General features: G+C 34.4%; 1 non-coding gene across 1 annotated transcript; it reads left to right on the top strand.

Annotated features, from left to right (window-relative positions):
* The first annotated feature begins 7,636 nt into the window (after nucleotides 1-7,636).
* On the top strand, nucleotides 7,637-12,248 carry LOC114276789 (uncharacterized). The gene is made up of 2 exons (XR_014364235.1): nucleotides 7,637-7,936; nucleotides 11,976-12,248. It is a non-coding gene; the product is annotated as an uncharacterized LOC114276789 (transcript).
* Nucleotides 12,249-14,168: the final 1,920 nt, after the last annotated feature.

The following is a 14,168-nucleotide window of genomic DNA, read 5'->3' as shown; positions in this document are numbered from 1 at the left end:
TAATTGTTAATTTTCAGTAATAATTTAAAAATTGTCACAAAAAAATCACTAATTATAAGTTTTAGCGACAATTTAAAAAAATCGTTGTAAAAACATGATACTAATTTTCAACTTTTAACTACAGTTTGAAAATTTTGTCACAAAAAAAAAGTCATTAATTGTAAATTTTAGTGACAATTTATAAAAATCGAGAAAAAAAAGTCACTAATTGTCAATTTTTAATGACATGCAAAAAATATCACAAAAAATTATTTTTAGCGACGATTTTATTAAGATAGATTTTCAAATAAGACTTGATGGGAATTAAGTCCAACTATTAGGGCATATTGGTATTTTACCCTTGTTATATGTGATTAGAAATTTGAAAAGACATGATGTAATTTACAGAACCATAAGGGTAATATGTATTTTAAGTAAATCTGAAAGCATGTATTTGTAATTCATCCTAAATTTTATGAAGAAGCAGAGATAAATGGGTTGAACAAAAATGTATACATAATTTAATGAAAAATCTAAAATAATTGTAGTAGAATAGAAAAAAGAGAAATGTTAGAAACACACATTTTAAGTTTTGCAATTGTATCCTCAATAAAATGTCAAGGGAATTGAACTTTATATGATTGAGTTTATAACCAATTAGAACTTGACATATAATTTGTCATATTATTGTGGGTATAATTATGAATTTTAATAATTCTTTATAGAAAAATTCAAAGTGATCACAAAATCCGGAGGGAAAATCTCAAGTTACTAAATTATCCATCCATTCATTCTTTCTACCCTTGAAAACCCTAGCTCGCCCTTACCCTCCTTTGTTGGCCAACACCTCACCTAACCTACCTAGCTTCAGCATCCTTTCCCTTGCCTACCCATGTTGTTGCCAACCTCCTCCTCTGATTTCCCTTACCCTCTACAACCATCATCACATCCTTTCATCACCTCTCTCTGCCTCCAGATCACAATTGTAAAACTCCATCTCTTTTTCAAATCCCAATCATGAAAATCTTAAACAACCAAATCAGAAAACCTTTAATAGAAAGTCTCACAAAATGGAGTTATAGGGAGATATGGTTAGGGGGAGAGAAAGAGGGGTATGAATGGGTTGCAAAAGGCAAGGGAGGGCGAATGTGTGTAGAAAAGGGGCTAGGAGTGGCTAGCAATAGTAGAGGCAAAATGGAGTGTGGTTGGAAATAGCAAGGTAGGTAAGGAAAACATTGCACATAGGGTAGGTTGGAAAAGAGAGAGAAGATAAGAGGATAACCATTTTGGCAAGAATAATGCTATGGCGGTGTTTGGGAAGCTGTGGGGTAGGCTATTTTAGCCTTAATTTGAAAAAAGCCAAGTAGCCTTTACTATAGCTGAACCAATGATTTATATTTAAAAAAAAAAAAAAAAAAAAAAAACAGCTCGACAACCTACACTGCCACTTGATAGTGCACTGACAGCCTACCACTGTCACTTGACAGGCTGTCCCACCGATAGAAAATGACACTTTTGCCCCTTTACACCAATTTTAGAAAAAGTGAGATTAGGGACAAATTTGTCATTTCAGCCTCAAACATCATTTCAAACACATTTTTCAATACAACAACTTAAATAAAAATTCATCCCATCTTCCCAAACACAAAAACTAAAATAGCTTATTAAAATAGCCAAAAAGTCAAAAAGCTTAAAAAATAGCCACTTTCCAAACACCCACTATATGTACTAATTAGTATACTAACTAGTGTACAAATAGATGATGTGACATCATTAGAAAATTTGGATATTTGTAATGTGTATAATAAATGTGGTCAGTAATAATGTCATAACACAAATTGATATACTAGTTAGTACACTAATTGGTGCATGTAGCACCACCGTTTTGTTTATTACATTATATTTTTATTCCATATTGTAATTGTATTAGATTCCTCACTGATTGTAATATTTTTTTTGTTCACTATATATATCAGTAATTTTTCCTAATTGTATAATTATTATAACACCCATGACATATCGTTGAAGTGAATTTTTTTTTTATTTTTTAAATTTATTATTATATTCTAAATCAGTTAATAAAGAATTTTAATTTAATTATATAATTTTTCTCTAATAAAAAAAAATTAATCTAAATTATAAAATTTATAATTTTTTTTAAGAGTTAATTACCTAAAATTCTTATTTACAAATGTTATGGTAGCTCAGGTTTTATCTAAGATTTTTTTGAATCAATAAGTCCCGTTTAGTAAAATTGAGAATATTATCAGTTTTTTCTTAATTTTAAAACTAAGAACAATATTAATTTTGCATAATAATGTTCCAGATAATTGTTTTACTAACTAAGAAAAAAAAACACATGAGATTAAACGTTTTTGTCCTTCTGCTTATTGGTTTGATTCAACTATCCAATAGAACCGAGAATATTATCATTTTTTTCAGTTTTAAAACTGAGAACATTATCAGTTTTTTCATTTTTTTTTCTTCAGTTTTACGCATCAATGTTCCACCATCACACTCCTTTTATAGACACAAAATTTTTAGTTTTGCACACAAAAAAAATTCAATTTTTTCAATTTTTTTCAAAAATCACTCTGTTTTGTTTCAGTTTTCAGAATTTACTTTTAAGAAAATTCTACTTTTTCATTTTTCGTATTTTTTGTTTTCACTGAATTTTTTTAATAATTAAAGCAATTTTTTTAACGTTTAGACCCACCTAACATAAATATACTTAAAAAGTATAATTTTTGTGAAAAAATCTTTAAAAAATTCATTAAATATCAAAAATACAAATTTTTTTTTTAAGGTCTCTGATATTAAGATTTTATAGTATAAAAGACATTCAATATTTTAATAATGTCTAAGGTCTCTCAAATTGATCTAGAGAAAATTCGACTTCATAGAAAAAATCTTACCAGAATTTCTTTAGACTCACTTCAACCCAGAGAAATTCTCTTAATTCAGAGAAATTCCCTTCCAATCCAGAGAAATTCACAAAAACTAAGAGAAAATTTCCTTCAAACTCAAAGAAATTCACAAAAACTCAGAGAAAATTCCCTTCCAACTTAGAGAAATTCACAAAAACTTAGAGAAAATTCCCTTCCAACCCAGAGAAATTCACAAAAACTCAGAGAAAATTCCCTTCCAACCCAGAGAAATTCACAAAAACTCAGAGAAAATTCCCTTCCAACTCAAAGAAATTCACAAAAACTCAGAGAAAATTCCCTTCTAACCTAGAGAAATTCACAAAAACTCAAGGAAAATTCCCTTCTAACTCAAAGAAATTCACAAAAACTCAGAGAAAATTCCCTTTCAACCCAAAGAAATTCACAAAAAACCCAAAGAAATTTCCCTTGCATGATTTCCTCAAAAACTCACTTCAGATTGATGTCCATCCATGGGATTTGAATGATGGATAGGCAGACAAAACACTGTATTGCATCATAACCATCAACACGCTTCAGCGGGAAAAGGTACATGAGTTCACGCAAAAGCACCCCAAGACTCACACGCCACATGAGCATGACGTTCATCTCACCATCTCTATATCATCAGCGCCAAATTTGGAACGTGACGCCATGGCCAAAACTCCCATGCATAAACCATCAAAGCCCCAAAAATAGCATCAGCACTCCATTCCTAACAGAGAATCAATGCCGGCAACCAACTACACCCCAGGAGATATACTCACCACCGGTAAACACGAAGAGCCACGCTTCATCTTCATCTACCTAAACACAACCAGCCATGATCGACGAATTCCCAAAACAGGGAGGGAAAAACCTTCGAGCTGAGCCACACCCATGCCTCTCTGTGGTTGTTTCTTCTTCTGTCAGACGTCTTTGGAGTGGCTGATGAAGCGGCAAGCAGTGATGTCGATGGAGAGGTCCCAAAGGTAGAGCTCGAAGTCCCAACTCCTGGAGAAAGAGAGAGACGAAATAGAGAGGGAGAAATGAGTTTGATTTTGGAGAGTTAAATTTCTTTGTGATATATGGGAAGGGACCTTAAACATCATAAAAAAATATTGTGGATATCTTCCATTACCAAAAAATGAGAGAGGGACCTTAAACTAATTTTTTCAAAAAAAAATAATACAAAAATTCGGTACATTTTTCGTATTTTGTGTATTTATTAATTTTTTAAAATATCTTTTCACAAATATTTTACTATTTAGATACATCTAAGTAAGGTGCATCTAAAAAACTAAAAAAAATTGCATAAAATTTTTTAAAAATATTCACTAAAAACAAAAAAATAAAACATGAAAAATAAAAAACTCAATTTTCAGAAAACTGAAACCAAACACACTGAATAAACTTTTTTTTTCACATAATTTTTTTAAAGTTTTTTCAATTTGAAAGTTAATAAGTTTTAAAAATCAAAATAAATGTCAAATCATCATATTCTTTTATAGATAACATAAATGATAAACAATCATTATTTGAAGGGCTATTCTGACTATTAAAATTTTAATGAGACTTTAAAATCTAAAAAATCCTAGTTAATAGTTAATAAAATATACATTCGTAAATTAGCACTTATGTATAAATACTTTTTTCTTTTCACTTATTGTTATAGAATATAATAATAAAAATTCTCGTATACAACAATAAAAATTCTTGTATTTGAAATGACACCATTAGATGATAAGCGTCAGATTAGTTACTAAAACATTACAAATTGTGAATTGGTTTAGTTATGAAGGTAAAATCAGAAACATGAGCCTATTATTTTGGATGAGGACTTGCTAGGTTCATACCACAACTAAAATCCCATTTCTTTCTCACTTTCAAATTTTAGTTTTATAATAAATTTAAATATTTTAATAAAATATCAAAAATAAATAAAAATATAAATTAGGATTTAAAAAAATAAAATCTTAAAAAGGTTTTGTTATTTTTTAATTTATAAATAAATTTTTGACTCTCCCCTAGTACAGGTTTTATGCTAGTTGATCATTGTAAACATATTTCTTTAAAATATAAGTCAATTGCTTACCCTTCTTACATCATGTGTTAACATAAATTAAAAACATATTTTTAAAAAATATAAGTCAATTACTTACCTTTCTTACATCATGTTTAACATAAATTAAAAACTCACAAAGGAAAGTCAAAATGTTCGAATCATTTATTACTTGATATATTTCTCAGCATTATTACCAGTACCAAACGATTATTTCATAAACATAAAACACATCTAAAATGTTTTTAAAAAATTATTATCAAAATGAATGACAAATAAGTATAAAAAAAAAAAAATTACTCAGGATTTACAATGAAATAAGTCCAATTAACAGTGCTTGAGGATAATTATCCTAAAAAGAAGATTGAGGTGCAGGTATGGGTGTAAATTTGGCCCAGCCCGGCCCAGCCTGATCCATATCGGGCATCGCAGGCTCCTGCAAAAATTTGGGCTAGGCCGGGCCAGGCCACAGGCCAAAAAATTAGGCCCAGGCCTAGGGGTATTCGGGCCTTGGGTGGGCCTGGGCTTGAGCTTGGTCTCAGGCTTGGGCGGGCCTGAGCAATTTGTTTGTTTTTTTAAATTTTTTCTATCAAAATTTTATTATTTTTCGCTATAAAATACACTAGGCCTTGGGCGAGGCGGGTTTCAGGTCGGGCCTTGAGTGGGCTTTAAGCGGACCGATGGGTTGAGCTACGAGCCGAGCTGGGCTTCAAAATGATGGCACAGGTCCAGGCGTAGGGGCTCGAGCCTGGGCCCAAACAAGCTAGGCCCACCCCGGGCCGCAGGCCATTTTTACACTCCTAAATGCAGGATGGCAACATGTTGGATTTTTTCATGTTTTACGTACAAATTTTTAATTTCAAATTCAATTATTTTATTGATACATTTCGGGGGGTCTAAATGTACCCAAAAATTAGGTTGAGCACCCAATTACTTTGAATACTCAAACAATTTTAAATTTTTTTGTTGAACACCCCAAAACATCACATTAATTCCATTTTTACCCCCTAGCCACTTGTTGAAGGAATCATCTCTGTCACCATAGTAGCACACCTTCGCTGCCACCTCCTAACACCCGCATTTCCTTTCTGCCAGAGTTACACCTTCGCCACTACCTCTCCCAAATCTTCTCTTACCTTCTTCTTTCTCTTTCTCTTCTTTTTCCTCCATTTCATCTTTCTTCTTCGTCTTCTTTTTCTTTTCCACCTTTTTTTTTCTCCTCATTCTTCTACTCTATTGAAATCCTAGATTTGAAATCTAGGGTTTTAAGGAGGAGAAGAAGGAATAAGAGGCCATGACAAGAACATATAAGTGATAGGAAGAGGCTTACGGCGGATAGGCTAGTTGAGGAATTTTTAGGTCTGAAATTTATGGTTTTAGAGTGGAGGAGGAAGAAAAAAAAAACAGCGACGACAAGGAGGAATGTTGCGGTAACGGATGAAGGTTTGGGTTATGCGAGTAGAGGGTAAGTAAAGGGCGGTTGGGGAGGTATTTTGCAAGTTGCAGAAGTAGGGGTTATCGGTGATGTAGTGGCTATCGTGAACAGCGAGAAGGGACTAGTGAGTGGTGCCAAAGGGTAGGAAAGGGCCGGGGGTGGCATAGGAGGGCGATAGAAGGGCTAGGGTGTGGCGGGAGAGATTGGGTAAAATGGTATTGAAAAAATTAGGGTGTCAAACTAAACAATTGTGGTGTATTTTTAGGCGAGTAATGCTAGGGATAATAAAAAAAATGTCATAAAGTGTTTCGTATTCCCTAACATTACTCTTTAAAGGCACCCGATATACTTCCATGCCTTACTCTATTTTTGACAACTTTGAGCTTTATATATCTATAATTTATCTTACCCTACGAATGATATCCCAAATATTTTTAATTAAAATCAGATAGGACAAGTATAATGGAGTTGGATAATTTCGTCAGGCTAATGAATTGTCCAATTCGATCCGGTACCATTTGGCAAGTGAGTTTTTAATTTTTTTTGGGTAAAATTTATGAACAGGCGAAATAGACTAAAATAGTTAATAAGACAAAATATCACATTAAATTCATAATTATTTTATTTTTTCTTTCAAAAATATCATATCAAACTACAAAAAAAATTTAATCATCTTTTCAAATACAAAAATTTTAACTTATTAAAATAATTATAAATTAAAATAATCCACTAAAATAGCCAACTTCTCAAACAAGACAAAAACCACCATCGACACTGTATCATCATCTACCCGTTTGTTTTGGGAGATAGAAGGGAGATTGGGATTGAGATGGAGGTGAGACCTACTAATGTTGTGTTTGTTTTGGGAGATAAAAAGGGGATTCATAATCCCCTTCGGATTAAGATGGGCTTTGGAGAAGGCATTAAGATGGAGGCTTGAGACTTGGTATTAGAAAATAATCCGTCGAACTATTTTTTATTTTTTATTTTTTACATGTTGAGTATTTTTTTTAAACATTAATATTTAATTTTTTATATTTTTTATTAAGTAAAAATCATAATTTTATTTATTTTATTTTATTTTATTTTTTTATTTTTTACATGTTAGATGTTTTTTTATACATTAATATTTAACATTTAATATTTTTTATTTATTTTATTATTTTAAGATAATACATGATATTAAATTTTCTACCACATAAATAATTAAAAAATCTTTAATAATTTATTTAATAAAAGATTTAGAGCCGTATAAATTCCTTCCCTATCAATTCGCTTACTAACAATCTCGCCAATCCCATCCATTCACCCTTAAAACAAACGGGCGCTTGAGCTTTTCGTAGGTTGTGGAAGCTGCCAGAGAAGATTCAATTAGCGTTTGATTTAAGAATTGGCAGGGGACAGGGACAGGAACTTTCAGGTTCCATTGAAGCTTTGATATTGGTATTGTTGCAAATCAAAAGACCAATAAAACAAAAAAACACAAATGATCTACGACGTTAACTCACCGCTTTTCAGGTCCTTCCTTAGCCAGAAGGGAGGTTCCTCTGACAAGAGGTACTCTTTTTTCCCCCCTTTATCTATGCATTTTTGATTTTGTGTCGTTGGGTTTCAATTTTTTTTAATGTTTTTGGTTGTGGGTTTGTTTAAATCTTGCAATCTCCAATCAAGGGTTTTATGTAATGCTTGATAATCTAAGCCTCGCAATATAAATTGATAAAGTTTGATTCAACTAGCCTTGGTTATATTTGGAAAAGTTTAAATCTTGCAATTTCCAATCATGGGATTGTATGTAATGCTTGATAATCTAAGCCTCGCAATATTGAATGATCAAGTTTGATTCAACTGGCCTTGTTAAAACTTTAATTTAGATCTGGTGCTGGTTAAAACTTTCGTCAGCTGATTTTTTAGTCAATTTATGTAATTGTATTCAATCAATGCAGTAGAAAGATGATTAAAAATATTAAAACCCCTGGGTGGTAGCGCGAGTCTTGACTTAAATGGGGCTTGTGTTGAGAGGTTGGTGCAAGCTCCCAAGTTATAGTCTCTCATCCGGAACGGCCAACTGGACACTTTGGGGATCTTGACACGGTTGCTACCTTGGACCTGCGGGAGGATGTGAGGATTTCCTTGTATAAAAAAAAGAAACTATTAACAACAATGTCATTTTTAATAACATGCAGTCTCTACATTTTATTTTTTTGGCTAAAGTTGGGTTCAGGGAGGACAAGATGTGCACAATTACTTCCATTTATGGGTAGACTATTTTTGTGACTCAAACCTGCTTTATCGGGATGCAAACAGTTAGATGAAATAAAATTCATCTGTAAAATTTGCGCCATTGTATTTGTTTATGATACTTCCTTCAAATTTGTAGCAAAATATAATGCTTTGGGGTTTTCTCGTCCTGCTTGGAAACTTAAAAATGGAAAATTTGTGTTTGACTGGCTAGCAGGGAACTCCTACTTGGACGACGTTTTCCAATGTAGAAACTTGATTCAAACTTGCTCTCGTTGAGGAGGAAAGTCGCTCCCAACTGAAATAGAACCTTTCAAACGAACAAATCTGAAATGAACAAAAGAAAAACAATTCAAACTTTTTCTACTACTTTCTATTTAAATTGTATTTATTTATATTGACATCAATCTCTAATATTTATTCATAATTTAACACATATATTACAATTAAGTTGAAAAACATAATTATTAGAATGTATTAACATATTTAATAGATAAAATAAAACCAAGAAGCATGGATATGGACACGGTACGGATACGGACACGACACGACATGGACACAAATGCAAACCACGAACGCGGCAATTTCAAAAAAATGGGGACACGGACACAACAATAAAATATGTTTTCATATATTTTCATTTGCTATCTAGATTAAGATTACATCCACAAACAATCAATATTAACAAAAACTAACTCTAATTTTATATTTTATTTTGGTTTTTTAAAAAAATTAAATAAATTAACACTTACCGTTTATATTTTTTTTTATAGATGATCTATTAAGTATTAAATTTGAGAAAAAAATAATAAACATTCAACATTTATCAAAAGTACTAAAAAAAATGGGAGAAAAGAAAAGTTAGCATGTATCTAGTGTGTCCCCGAAGTGTCCCCGGCGTGTCCCCTGAAAATAAATTAATTAAATAAGGGGTGTGTCCCTGAAGTGTCCGTGTGTCCCCGAAGTGTCCGTGTGTCCGACACTGATACGACACTTGTTTTGAAGTGTCGGTGCTTCATAGAAATAAAAACATGCTCCTAAAGACGCTCCCAAACTTAGATACTTTTATATCCCTCCTCCGCCCCTGCTTCATGCAACGAAGGACCTGCTAGGCATTCCCAAACAAATTAATTCTTTTCTACCTCATAAAAAAGCCAAAAAGTTAAAAAAACCACTAAAAAAATCAATTCCCAAACAAGGCCGTAGTATGGACTAAGAAGCACAAATACTTGCGTCGAGGAAGAGTGTTGTGTTGGACACCGACACACTGTTTGGACAATCCTAAAAGCGTATCCGACACTTCTTCAATGTGTTTTAATAAAAAATTTAAATTCATTACGCTTTATCAATACTTCAGCGACATTTCTTGAACCCTCCGAACACATTCATCCCTTCATAAGAACAATATTTTACATTCTTCATAGCACAAACACAACTTTTGCACTCTAAACATGATTTGAAACATTTATAAGATAAATATGTTATATATATAATACAACGTTTTATAATTGTTTTGCATTATTTAGAATGTAATTGTTACGTGAATGATATCTTGATGTTTAGGTTATGAAATTTATAAAATTTTAATATAATTAGTGTTATGTTACATATTTTTCATTATCTTTGAATAAACTATTCACATATATATAATAAAATTTTCGAGTGTCCCAAATGTGTTGTGTCCATCATTTTTTTGAAAGTCCATGTATTGGCATGCATGCGTCGTGTTGCGTGTCCGTATATGCGCTACTTAGAGTATGAATAAGTAATATAAAACCAAACCAAACCAAACCAAAAGTGTGAGAGGCTTAAAGTTAGTGTTAGGCTTTTGAGATATTTTTGAGCTGAAAAAACGAATAAGCTAAAAATCTTAAACCTTTTGTCGAACCCCCTACCTTTTCAAAGTACAATTACTTTAGCATGTGATTTTAAATTTTAAGCTAATCGCCGCAAATAAGTTTTTCTAAACGAGGCCTATGATTTCCCTTGTATGAATAAGTACTTTGTTGCCTGTGATTACTTGTGTTGATAACATATTTATTCCATGTCATAGATAGATGTGGGTCATTAGCAACTTGTGATGCTCTTGTGACGAAGATATTTTAATACTCATTGCCCCACAGTCAAATTGCTATGTTTATTTCTATAATGCTTTATTAACTTGTATGGCTCTGGAATTTTCCATGTTAAGTTCTTGAACTATCTTCCACCTCAATTATTTGGCTTCTGTAGGTAACTAACAATCAAATGAATGGCATTTTACTTGCATTTCATGGGTATTTGGTCATTGTGCTTGCATTATTGTTTGGTGTCATAACATTCAAAATAAGTTTTTTTTTCCCGATATCTTGGCTTTAGAGGGACATTATATTTAGTATTGTGTTCCTTTTCTCCAAATTATCTTTTCTTTTGTAAATTATAACGTGATTCTAGTATAATATTAGACAAATCAGTCGATTTCATAAAATAATCATTATTTAGAACGGAGGAAGGAGTGAGCTAGGGTTTAAATGTCCTCATATTAGAATGACTGATGGGAATTTATTTTGGTTTTGTCGCGTTTTCCCCCCTCTCTCCTTATGACCTGCTGCTGGCAAGGGCCTTGTTTTATGAACATTCCCCAAATTCTTGTATCCCTGTTGGGTTTAGCAATGCAATGCAATGCAAATAATGTCAGCAGTTAGACAGTAAAAAGCTGTCTAGATGGAGAACTCCACATATACGTCCCCTAAACATGTAAACATCATATTAAGGCTCTGTTTTTTCGACTAAAAAGCCACTTTTTGGCTATTTAAGCCAAAAAGAAAGTTTGTTTTTCGGCTTAAAAGGCTAACAATTGAAAAGAAAGAAGCAGCTAAGAGACTTCTTAGCTGTTACTGGACACATCAGCTTTTTTAGCAGCAACTTTATCCTAAATAAGTAAAAAAGCAATTGCCAAACCAGCCTTTTTTTTATGAACAGAAAGGACATCTGATGAAGCCTGTTAGAGCAATATAGAATTGATGAATCAGACATTGGATGACTGAAGTAGAGTTGATCACACCTACTTTCAGGCCCATTTTAAACATTGCAGCTAGCTTTCCATTTTTTGTTTTTGAATTTTTGGTTGGTGCATGCTCAGCCGCTATCATCTTTTAGCCCATTGCTGGAGGTTAGGGTTTTGATCATCACACCCAAATTCATGCATTGATCTCTCTTACAGTTTCAATTGAATTCTCTGCAGGTGCTGACCACAGCTGGATAACCACCACTTTTGATTGACTGCATTGTATATTTGTTCATATTGTTGGTATTGTTTTTTTATTTTTTATTTTTGATGTGCTTCTAACATTTGGATTTAACTTGCTGGAAAATCTAGGAAAACTGAGGAGCAGAAACCCAAGGAACAGAGGCCAAAGGCTAATGAAAATAAGCCTGTTATGACAGAGTGATAGCCACCAGATCAAGCTTTGGTGCAGGGTAGGATTTTTAAAATGCTATAATGAACTATTTGATGGACCCATTTTGAAGTGAATTTGGTTACTGATGAGACTTACTGTGATTATTATTATTTTATTTTTTTGATAAATAACTTACTGTGATTATTATTATTTTTGAAAATGCTATGATGAACTATTTATGAGTTTGTGATTGTAGAGAATTTAATGTATAAAGAGAAATAGAGAATTGTATAGATATTGATTGTATTATTGATTGATTTATTGATGTCTATTACAATGATTCATGATTCCTATATATAGAAGAGGGTGAGTGTGTAGTAGGTAAGGAGTAGGTGAAGTGGAGGTGGTAGTGGTGTAGTGGGTTAGGTTTAGTGGAGTAGGTGAGGTGGTAGTGGTGTAGTGGGTTAGGTTTAGTGGAGTAGGTTTAAGTGGGTGAAGTAGGTGGAGAGTAGGTGGATTTTAACAGCCCCCCGCAAACTCAAGGGGGATAGGAACTAACCAACTTGAGTTTGGAGAGAGTAACAAAACAAGAAAATACATAAAAATAAAAGAGGATAAGAGACACTGTATGGTCGTGTCAGACCATTGGTGAAGACACTGGATGGTGGTGTTATAACGTTGTAGAGGGCACTGTATGGGGGTGTCATAACCATGTAGAGGACACTGTATGGTGGTGTCATAACGGTGTAGAGGACACTGGATGGTGGTGTCAGACCGATGTAGAAGACAGTTTATGGGGTCATGTCGGACCGTTGTAGCAGACAATGTTGTGACAGTTGTGGTGACAGTTTACGGAGTCTTGCTGGACCCTTGTAGAAACTAACCGGAATCAATGTCGGGACAGTTTACAGAGTCTTGTCGGACCCATGAAGGAGCTAACCGGAATCAATGTCGGGACAGCTTATAGAGTCTTGTCGGACCCATGAAGGAGCTAACCGGAATCAATGTCGGGACAGTTTACAGAGTCTTGTCGGACCCATGTAGAAGACAGTTTATGTCGGACCGCTGTAGAAGACTGTTTACGGGGTCATGTCGGACCGATGTAGAAGACACTGTATGAGTGTGTATATAGGCTGCCCAAAAGATATACATGTAGATATATATATCGAGCCCGCAAAAGTCGCGCCCTCAAAAGGCGCGCCCACTTTATCAAAAGATGTGCCCGACAGAAATCATCGAGCGGCGAGCCATCAAAAGGCGCGCCAGACACGCGGCGATGCACGTGACCGACAGAACGCGTGTCGGCCTCTTCGTCAGGGTCTTTATAAACCGAAGCGGAGGTTGAGGCTTGGAAGCATAACAAACCAGTTGAAACCTCTGCATTCTCAGAGAGCTTGTCTCGAAGAGCTGCAAATCTTGAAACACTCTGTAACCAACCCTGTCTGATAGTACCAATCGGTAATCGCTGCTTCTCTGAAACACTTAGCAATCCAAAAACATGGCCTCTTCTTCCCGTCCAGCTACCCAGAACATGGCCTCTTCTTCCCGTGGTCTGCTTACTCTCTTTCCCGACCTCAACGAGTCCACAAGAGAGATAACCGGTGCGGTTGCCCTTGAACCTCAACCAAACGCCCCTGAGTTTGCTCCGTTGACCTTTCCTATGCGGTCTGTGGAGCAAAGAATGGCAGCGCAATCAGATATTGAGGCGAATCAGTATACTTTGAAGTCATGTGTGGAAACCATGACTGCGGTCACAAACTTGTCGCACCGGCTGCAGAGTAGGACAAATGAGGTGCAGCAGCTAAACGCCCAACTGGTTCTGCTCCAACGCATGTATAAGGATGCGCGAGCAGAGATAAGTGTGCTAAAGGCGGAAAATAAGGAACTGAAGCGGAAGGCCACCGTTATGTTCCGATTTGGAGGTCCGCCATATGCTGCAGTGGAAGAGCAGGGAGTAGTGATCGTGCCCAGTGGAGTGGGTGCGGGAAACACAGAGGCAGCACCGGCAAGGGCCGCCCAGGACGGAGGCAAGAAAAAGCGACCCGCAGCAGAGCAGAGAAGCAAAATCCCGCCTGTGGATGTGGTTGTTTTGTGTGTTTTTTTTTTTTTTTTTTTGGTGTAAAATGCTGATCGGGGTTGATCCCCGGCATGAAGAAATGACAAGTTTGTAA

Source organism: Camellia sinensis, chromosome 3, assembly GCF_055761805.1.
Source record: "Camellia sinensis isolate YWXY chromosome 3, ASM5576180v1, whole genome shotgun sequence".
Classification (NCBI taxonomy): Eukaryota; Viridiplantae; Streptophyta; class Magnoliopsida; order Ericales; family Theaceae; genus Camellia; species Camellia sinensis.
Note: the sequence above shows the minus strand (reverse complement) of the source record. Positions and strands in the feature narration are given on the sequence as shown.